Below are 11,346 nucleotides of genomic sequence, written 5' to 3'. Positions count from 1 at the left end.
CTCGGTCTGTATTAGTTTCCCGAGGAAGCAGGCCTTGGATGGGCTGGGGGGAGGTTAGTAGAATTTTCTTGATGAAAGCTATTTCCCCTTGATCCGTTGTTATAGTGGAACGGACTAGACTGAAAATTGTGGTTATCTCCCCTATTACTGTAGGACGGTTCAGCATAATTAGTTTGCATTCCATTCCAGTTATTGGACCTACCAGACCTAGCTCTAAATTGACCTTGATAATGAACATTTTCTGCTGAGTGTAAGCAGAATGATAAACAATTTGATTGGTCGAGACTTTAGAACACAATAACTCTTCTTCTAATTCAGGTAGAATGTTCAAACTTGGCGTAGGTGTCTATTAGGTGAATGTTTAAACTTGATGTAGATGTTTATTAGGTGAATGTCTTGACTGAGTTCAATGATTAACATTTCGAGCTGAAGCTAAGCAGATCTAATAAATTTCATTTGTCGATGGTTTGGGACAAGATAATCTTGATTCTATCTGATAGAGAGTGGTGAACTTTTGTGAAAAAAATAAATGTCGATTAATTAAAGTTGCAATTTCAAATTATTAAATTATATTTTTAAAATGTATTAAAATAAAGCCTTAAAATAGATGGTATCCATAAACAGTCCTACCTTGTTAAAGAATAATCCTATTAATCCACTATTGCCAGCTGAGAAATTGGCAAAAATATCATTTTCAACTTTAAATTCCACCGTTGTAACATGGCTGCCCATGTTGTCAATGGGAAAACATGGGAGGTAATTGTGTTCTTATTTCCGGTGTCAACTATTTTTAAGGGTGGGAAATATTGCCCGGGTCATATAATAGTGAGTTAATAACCTATTGAGCAAAAGACATAGAAATAATTATGTTTTGACTTTCTAAGAAAATGTGAAATTCTCGCTTTTATATGTGTCATCTATTTATTTTGCAATTTCGGCGGCGGACATCCGCCACACTGTTGGCTTGTTTTCATAATTTTCTGAGGAGGGCACTTTACAACTTTCTCAGAATTTGGTCCACTTGATATGGAATGACCCTTACACAAGTTTAAATTGTAAAAGTAAAAACACAAATTGAAGGAAGGCATCAGGTTTGAAAATCTTTATTGATTTCAAATATTCCTAATTGAACTAGGAAAATATCCGATTATTCGACAAGTTCATCTGCTGAAATAATCAAACATCCGTTTATATTATTTTTTGTGTACAACCATATTATTATTCATTGACTAAGATTTCATAGCCTGACTGATTTGTAAATCTTAAATAAATTTTGTTTCCTTATTTTCATTTTTGTTTTATTATGTAAATAAAACAAGTATGTCGTCATCACCGTCATCTTAGAATTATTGTGACATATCAAAATCAATCGATGCGCAATTGACCTAGAAAGAAGAATGCCATCGGCAGATTTCGTCAAGGTCACGTGATGTAAACAGGTCTAGCGCTAACCCCAGCCCTTGCCCTAACCGACAATCTCGTCAACAATCACGTGGCCTAATCCTTTTTAAATCTCGCAACCTTGGTATTTAGACCTAACCATTTACAAAGGCGGTCCGCAAGAACAAGAAGATAAGCAGCCGTTATGGCCGAGTTCCAGGACCAAAAATTTGAAATATAAATGTTAAGGTTTTGTTATGACTCGTACTTATATTATATATACTTACCTGTTTCTGGGTCTATTTCAGAATATCGTTTAATAATATGGCCCCCGTATGCCTCGCCAATTCTTGACAGGACTCTACCAGTAGGAGTTCTCGCAAAATCACTCAATCTTCTAGACAGGGTACGCGCTGCACTTCTCCAGAAACCACATTCTCCTTGTGGAACCAACAATACGGCGACAAGAAGAAATATAATAACACACTTCATTCTGGAATAGAGACTGAGAGAGAGAAAACGAAAATGGTTTAACGTCCACTCGACACAAACTAGGAAATTTCGGGAATAACACATGGTTCAATATTACTTCAATAATTCGCTTGCGCGTAAGAGTCTTTTAGCATTGGGTGGAATCAGAGGACCCGAAGAAAACCCACCAGGTTGGACAAACGATCCTAGTCCTTGTCATGTACAAGCGGGGACTCGGAACCATGCAATTTGACTCAATGACAGACCTTATGATCCAAAACGCACGTGTTAACCATTCGGCAAGCAATCCACTCATTGAAATAACAGGCACTGTAAAATAGTAGTATATGGCCCGTGAACTGAGTATGGCGTCATCGCCGCCATCTTGTAATTGTAAAGAAGAATAACAAGTTGAGTAGCGTGAAATTAACCTAGTTTCGTTCTACAATTTAGCAATGGTTAGGTCTAAATATTAAAGGAGTTATTCGTTATTATATGGCACCTAGAAATGGACACAAATGGGTCGCAACGCATATAATAATATAATATGAATTTATATAAATTGTTTCATATTCAATTGTTTCTGTTTTCACTGTAATTTCTAATCAGTTATTTTCTGCCAAATACGCGAACAGTGCAAATTGAAAGGCAGTCTTTGACGTCTGGTTATTCCAGTCTACTCCGTAGTCTTCCCTTGTGGGATACCTTTAGCCTCGTTCATCCAGTAATTCCATTACAAATGGCGCCCGAAAACATTTTTAAAAATTTTCACTATGTTTCATGATCAATTATTTTATACCAGACAGAAGCCCATCTTCTCACGGTAAGATAACAACACGAATGTTGATTTAAATTGTTCAATACGTTTTGTTTGTGTGGAGTATAGGTCTGTCCATTTACGATTAAAGGGAGATAACAAGCTTTGTGTAAAATGACGTAACACCGTGGATGCTATTGTGTGAACCCCAGAGTTGAGGTTCGCCATGAATGTAAATGTTGTAAATAAAACGTGGTTCAGATAAATGAGGTAATATATGTGTGTTATGGAGCTAAACACCCCCAGAACTGGTCAATTCCTTGACCCGTGGCGTACAAAGAAACGTCACATATGGTGGAGTATCAGTATGCCTAATCCGTTGTAATTGTGAAAATATGTCGCTGTGATGAGTTTTGTTAATTTAGTCCTGATTTTAGTCCTGGTTTGCCGGTCTTCATTGAAGTTTCCAACCTGGTCATGAATTCCTCCGTTCGATTGGAAAGTTTTTCCGGCCAACCATCAGAAGATCCGTTTACTTGGCTCTCACGATTTCAAGCATGAGCACAGTTGCAGAGATTGAGAGATGAACAAATTGGCCCAGCATTTATGCTCAATTGTTAAGGCGCCGCACTGCAGTGGTTCAAGCGTTTGCCTGTCGCTGTACAACAAAATCCTACAAGACTTTATCATCATTTTAATGAACATTTTTCAAATCAACCAACATGGTTATTAGAACAAGATTTATGGAAACGTCAAATGAATTCTGTGGTGTCTTGATGTATTATTATTATGTAATGGTGTAAGGGAGGTAACTACAATTATTATTAGTGACTGTATACCGGTTGTGACGTAATGAGGATAGTATGATGGCTCCAACATGTATGAATGTTATACGTCGAAGAATAAACATAATCTGTATTAATGTCGTCTGTATTTTACTCATCCATACCATATTTGGCGACGAGGAGAAACTAAATAATCAACTTAATGGCTGAGAATGAAAATCTTCCCGTTCCAGCGGCAATTCCAGCCCAATTTTCATCGATTTCACAGCCTCCAGCTTTTCAAGCCAATCCCGGCAATTTGGTTATGCCTTGGGTACAGTGGGAAAGATTGTTTTCAAATTACATGGTAGCCTCCGGATCCGATACCCTAAATTCTGAACGTAAGCAAGCAATTTTATTACATTCTATTGGTGCCGAAGCTCAGAGAATATTTTACACCTTGCCAGATTTTCCAGGCGACCATCAAAGTTTTAATGCAGACGTCTTCATACATAGCCTCAACAAATTACGTCATTACTTCCGACCTAGAATCAACATTGTAGCTGAACGTTATCGTTTCCGCAACCGAGCTCAACTGCCCGGTGAGTCCGTTCTTGCATATGTTGCTACACTTCGTGACCTTTCATCCAACTGCTTATTTGGTGCACAGTGTGATGAAAACATACGAGACCAGTTAGTAGAGAAAACAAATTCCTCACGTATCCGTGAACGTCTATTCATGGAGTTTGATGTTCAGCTTCCAAGGGCGATAGAACTAGCTACACAAGTTGAGACAGCGGTGCGTGAAGCTAAATCTTTTAATCGTTCAACTCAACAATACATTCCACAGTTTCAACCAAATTGTGCCAAGATAGATAGGAGAGTGAAGAAATCTACAGAATTTCAACATAAATCTAGACAGCTTCCATCGGCTCCTGTTCAATATACTCCACATAGTAAATCCGAATCTTCCAGTACTTTTTGTTATCGGTGTGGTTCCCCACAACACCTTGCAAATTACCCAAAGTGTCAAGGCAAGACTGCTACTTGTCAACGGTGTAATCGAAAAGGACATTACGCCAACGTATGTAAACATCCCCGTGTCAACATGATACAGATTGATGACCCTACCGTTTCATCTACTACTGAAGATGGAATTCAGGTTCTGTCTACTGATTCCAATAGCTCCGAGAAACGCAGTGTTGAGTGTACAGTATTTATCAACTCAATTCCTCATCAAATGACCGCAGACACTGCTTCCGATGTTTCTATAATGAATTTGAATACGTTTGACAAGTCTTATATTAGACAATCTATCGAATCTTGTGCTGCAACCTCTATTAGAAGTTACACTTCACATTCCATTAAAATTCTTGGTATTTTTCGCACAATTATAGAATATAATAGTAAAAGTTCAGAATGTTTATTTTATATTGTCGAGAATGGTACAAATTTGCTAGGCAAAGATATTATCCAAGCTTTAGGTATTAATATTGATGGTTCTACGTTAACATGTAATTGTACTACCCAGTCTTCTAAAAGTCCAAATACTGTTATTGACATGAGTACAGTTATAACAGATGTTATTCCTATCGAAGATAAGCGTAACGTGGTTGACAATTGTAATGTTTTTGAAAATTGTACATCTACTTATCCAAATGTTATTGTTTTTCCCGAATTGTTTAGTAATAACTTGGGTAATGTTAAAGATTTTGTACATAAGGTTAAGGTTAAACCTGATGTTAAACCTGTTCAGCAAAAGCTACGTCGCTTGCCATTTGCTGTTCGTGAAGCTGTTTCGCAACGTATTCGTGAACTATAACGTGCCGATATTATTGAACGTATCGACGCATCTGAATGGATTTCGCCCATTGTAGTCGCCTATCGTAAATCAGGTGACATTCGCGTTTGTGTTGACCTACGGAAACCAAACGAATCTATCGTTGTCGATAAGCATCCACTTCCCAACATTGACGAAATTATAAGCGAAATGCATGGTGCTACGGTGTTTTCGCGCATTGATCTTAAAAGTGCCTATCATCAGTTAAGTTTACATGAAGATAGTCGTGATTTAACATGACGGTTTATTTCGTTTCAAACGAGTATGTTTTGGTTTGGCGTCCGCGCCCGCTTATTTTCAGAAAACGATGTCATTGATTTTACGCGATTTAAAGGGAGTAATTTCTTTCATCGATGATATCATTGTATTCGGTCGCACACAAGCCGAACACGATACTAGTCTCCGCAAAGTTTTAACTAAACTCCGAAATTCAGGAATTACATTAAACAATAAATGCCAATTTAACGTTTCTAAATCACATGTTCTTGGATACGTCAATGATGCCCAGGGTATTCGTCCTAACCCTGAACTTGTTCAAGCCATTCGCGACGCACCGGTTCCTACTTCATCCGAACAATGCCGTTCATTTCTCGGTTTAGCCGGATATTATTCCAAATTCGTAAAAAATTTCGCCATGGTTATTCAACCAGTACGCGCAGTTATGCAACTTGATAAATTTACTTGGACTACCGAAGCTCATCGTGCATTTACAGATGTCAAAAATCAGATTATCTCGAGTCCAGTATTGGCCTTATTTGATCCATTACTTCCAGTCGTCACTGTACTACTGGTGAATCTCCATCTATTGTATTACATGGTAGACATATGAGAACTTTATTAGATATTCCATTTGTTACACAACCTCCTACTCCTTTGTCTGATTATGAAATTAATAATAGAGTTAGTCATAAGCAAAACCTAAGAAAAACTTACACTGATAAACGTAAAGGTGTTCTTACAAGAAATTTCAAAATAGGTGACATTGTTCGCATAAAGAAACCTTGGTATGTTCCAAAAGGTCATTCTAAATATACAGATCCAGTTCGTATCCGATCTAGGATAGGTTCTTACACATATATTTTAGATAATGGTCAAAAATGGAATGTTAAATATATATCACCTTTCTATGGGAATTATTTTGAAACAGAGGGGGGAAAATGGTGTTGATATGTATTTTGATACACCTAATAATGCTATTAATAGAAATAATGTTAATCCGAATAATGTACCATTTGTTCCACGCAATGTTCCAAACGACTCATTTGTTAATAACCCATCAAGAGTTAGATCTAGTACAAGAGTAAGATCAAACCCTGTTTGGTTTAAGGATTATGTTGTTCATAAGGAATAGTACACTGTCTTATTTGCATGTCGGAAAAAAGCATTTCTTCAGGAGAGGGGAAATGTGGTGTCTTGATGTATTATTATTATGTAATGGTGTAAGGGAGGTAACTACAATTATTATTAGTGACTGTATACCGGCTGTGACGTAATGAGGATAGTATGATGGCTCCAACATGTATGAATGTTATACGTCGAAGAATAAACATAATCTGTATTAATGTCGTCTGTATTTTACTCATCCATACCATAAATTCTTTCGAAAATATTGAACATTATATCGGTGACATTGAAAGTAAGTGTGTCAGGCTTAATAAGACTGATCAGGAGAAACTGTCAATTTTTATTAGGGGACTGACCCCCAACATTCGCGAAACTGTTATCCAGCATTGTCCTCAAACATTCCAAGATGCCGTACATCTGGCAAGTGGTTCAGTTCTCACCGCTCTCAACAGTCTTCAATAACAAGTTGACAAGTTGTCGGTTAGTAATTCTGTTACGTCAGCCCGTGTCGAAGATATTGGCGGTCCTCAGGGTAAATGTCAACTATGAAATAAATATGGACACATTGCTCGCCAGTGTTATCAGTTTAAAAACAAAGTCAGTAGTAGTTATGGAAATCGTAATAATTCTCAACAATTTCAACGAAGTGAACCGAATCACGTACAGTGGGGGGGGGGGGGCAGATAATCGTGTACAACATGTAAACCAGGATCAAGTACCACGCGCATCACTGAATCGAGCCCCACGGGTAAGACCTAGTTACGATCGCGAACCAATTATCTGTTACAAGTGTGTTGGGCCTAATCACTTTGCTAGAAATTGTTTGTCCGGATGGAAAACTGACGAATTCCTATAAAGTTTCTCTGTTTGTTGGAAGAGTGTCTAAAGGAGAAGAATTAAAACTAGACACATTGAACTGTGAACTGTTAGGTAATTATATTCGGGTGAAAATAAATAATTGCGGGACACTTGCTTTATTAGACAGTGGTGCAGATTTTTGTGTCTTGGACTTTGAACTTGTTTTAATGCATTCTGCCAGATTGTTACCGCTTAAAGAGAAGAAATTTATTACAACTGCTAATAATGAACGCACTTCAATCTTAGGTCAGGTCCATCTACAGCTACAAATTTTTTGTTATAAAGAATTTGCACCCTAAAATAATATTAGGCCTTGATTTTTTGAATGCGCACAGTGTTAAAATAGACTTTAATAATAAATCGGTTTCTATTGATCCTAGAAGACAATTAGTTAGCACTGAGGAAATCATTGTACCTCCCAAGTCACAAGTCATCACTCTTGTGCGAATTAAGGGTCCAGACTCGGAGTGTTTACCGCACGGTGTGCTTGGATTAGTGACATGTTCTAACACTTTAGTATCTACAGGACTTCTACCGGCAAAATCACTTTGTAGGTTATCCCAGAAGTCTGTTTACCAAGGAATTTGTAATTTCAACGATGAGCCCGTTTCGATTCCTAAAGGAACAGTCATTGGTAAATTTGTATGTATTTCAAAGAAAGACATTTGCGTTGATGTTTCCGAAAACATACAGGTTAACAATGATTTAACGGTAGCTTCCCAAACATTTTGTACTGATGCGAATAAAAAGTGTGACAGTGTTTCAACTAATGTTTCTCGTGAATTGTCGTTAGACCAGTCAAATGAAGTACAAACTTTGATTAATGAATATTCGGATATTTTTGTTGGCGATGATAATCTCCGTCAACGCGCCTATAAATTGGGATCGAAACAGAAGATTGCTATGGAAAACGCCATTCAAGATTTATTACACCACGGGGTTATTGAAGAATCGACGAGTCCATTTGCTGCCCCATGTTTACTAATTTCAAAGAAAAACTCGCAGTCATACCGTTTCGTCGTTGATTTTCGTCGCTTAAATGAATGTACGACGTTACATGCACACCCTTTACCAACCACCGAGGACGCCCTTGAGGGTGTTGGAGTCGATAATCCTTCTTTCTTTACAACATTAGACTTAAAGTCAGGATATCATCAGATTTCAATCCATCCTGATTCTAAGAAATATACAGCTTTCCGTTGTCACCTTGGGCTATATCAATATCGTCGCTTACCTATGGGTCTCTCAAGAACTCACCAGTCACCTTCCAACGAGTTAAGGAAGCTGTTATGTGGGGATTATCCTGGAAAATATGCCTAATATATTTAGATGACTGCATTGTGTTTAGTCGAGATTTTCCATCCCACATTCGACACATACGAGAAGTATTTAACCGACTACGATCCGCCAATCTTCGTTTACATCCTGGGAAGTGTTTTTTTGGACACACCAAGATACATTATTTAGGCCATGTTGTTAGTTCCAGTGGTATTTCTCCAGATCCAGTGCAAACATTCTGCGGTTTCGTCATATCTGGTGCCAACCAATTTAAAGTCTCTTCGCGCGTTTCTGGGCTTAACTGGTTATTATAGAAAGTTTATCGCAAATTATGCTCGAAACGCTACCCCATTATATAATCTAACCAATAAAGGCGTTGAATTTAATTGGACACATTCCTGTCAAGAATCCTTCAAAGAATTAAAAACTTTGTTAATATCAGCACCCATATTAGGATACCCAATCCCTAATCATCCTTAAGTGGTTTATACAGACGCTAATTCTTTTGCTCTCGGGGCTGTGTTATGTCAGACGCAAACCGACAAGGTTGAACGCGTGATTGCTTACATAGGACGATCACTTTCTCCTGCGGAACGGAATTACGGAATAACCGAGAAAGAATGTTTAGCGTTGGTGTTTGCCGTCACTCGTTTAGATAGCTGGGGCATTCCACGTCAAGTGTACACACCTCATTGACACCATGGTAACAGATTCTTTTCAATTTTTCTCCAAAAGTTAGCCCCACCGAGAAAACAATTTATGTGAAGTTTCAGGTTTGAAAACCTAATGGGTCAGTTTTTTGGGCTGACTCAATTTTGGGCAAATCTGATGGGTCAAAAACCTTCCAACAGCTATAATTTTCCTCCTAACAGTCTGATTTTCATAAAGTTGCTACCAAAATGATCAGGAAATCAAGACCTTTCATTTGACGTATTACACGATGTTATCAGATAATGTTTTCCAATTTTCTTTTTATTTCTTTGACCTTGACCCTGTCCGGGCAGAAAATCCGATGACCCCAATTTTTTCTCAAAATCATTTTCTATATATATATATCATCCATTTGTTTGCCAAAAATGAAAATGGGATCTCTATGGGATCATGCCCAAAAATACTTTCGAAAAATGCCACCTGGGTTGAGTCGGCCCAAAAAACGTCAATTTGGGGTCGATTCGCCTGAAATTTGGTTTTTACACCTTTTTCATCCCACCCCACCATGAGACATCAAATGAACGAAATCTGAGATGTCTTGTCATTTTTCGGTCGGAAAGTTTGTACACTTGAGGTGGAATGCCCCAGCTACATCCGGTATAACAAATTTACTGCTGTTGTAGATCACTCCGCACTCAAATGGCTATTTCAGATGAAAGAACCCGTAGGAAAATTAGCTCGATGGATTGCTATTCTCTCATCATTTTCATTTGATATAGTTTATAGAAAAGGTTCAATTCACTCGAACGCTGATGGTTTAAGTCGTCGCGAATATGATATATCAGATGGACACGAAGAATCTATTTTAGATGAGCTACCTTCCTATGATGTTATTCCCGATCAACCTATACGACCAGCAACTATTAATCTTAACGAAGTCTATAAAATTAGCTAAAATTGACTCACTTCAATCGGAGGTCTCAGAAATTTCACGTGACATATTTAATAGTTCATGGAATAAAGACAGCTTAGTTAAGTCGCAAAGAAACGATGTGTGGTACAAGGACATCTATTCCTATCATCATGATAGTGTATTACCTGATAATTATAAGCAGTCAAAAGTCGCTTTAAATTTGTATGCTGATTACTTCATTACGGATGATGTTTTGTATCTGTTGGAAAAGGAAAAGGACATCGCGAAGAACGTTTACCAGTTCAAGTTGCGGTACCAAAAACCTTTATTAAAACTGTTTTAGAACATTGTCATCAAAGGCTCCATCGTACCATCAGTAAAGTGCGACAATGATTCTTTTGGCCGAAAATGTACTCTGATATTATCGAGTGGGTAAAATCATGCACAATTTGTTGTCAAAGAAAGGCACCTGTTAACCTCACAAAAACGAAAGTCACGCCAATGCCCGTTGCTAGTGAACTATTCCAGAGGCTTAGTACCGATATTATGGGACCATTGCCGAAATGCAAGGAATCAGGAAATCAATACATCATTATTTTCATGTGGACGTATATTGTCGTCGCCCCTGTCCGCCCACAATTTGTTTGTGGACTCTCTACAGGTCACAATTCTTGTCCGATTTTGACGAAACTTGAAATATAGGTTTATCCCCAAAGGATCTCGGCTGCTTTCGATATTGGCATGTATCGGATCGAAACTTCATGGATTATGGCCCCTGTTTGTACGAAAAATCACGTTTTTAACTTGATCCAAAGCGCACGCGTTAACCATTCGGCCACCATCCTCAATGTGGAAAAGGTTAGTGATACAATCTGTTCAATGATGTTTAAAATACTACATTTCTTTGCGACCTCTGCAAGCAAGCGACCCGTTAAAAAAAAAAGTACCATAATATAGTAGTATATAGCCCGTGAACCGAGCATGACGTCATCGCCGCCATCTTGTAATTGTAAAGAAGAATAACAAGTTGGGTAGCGTGAAATTAACCTAGTTTAGTTCCACAATATAGCAACGGTTAGGTATAAATATT

This window comes from Patella vulgata, chromosome 2 (genome assembly GCF_932274485.2).
Source record: "Patella vulgata chromosome 2, xgPatVulg1.2, whole genome shotgun sequence".
In the NCBI taxonomy this organism is placed as follows: domain Eukaryota; kingdom Metazoa; phylum Mollusca; class Gastropoda; family Patellidae; genus Patella; species Patella vulgata.
Note: the sequence above shows the minus strand (reverse complement) of the source record.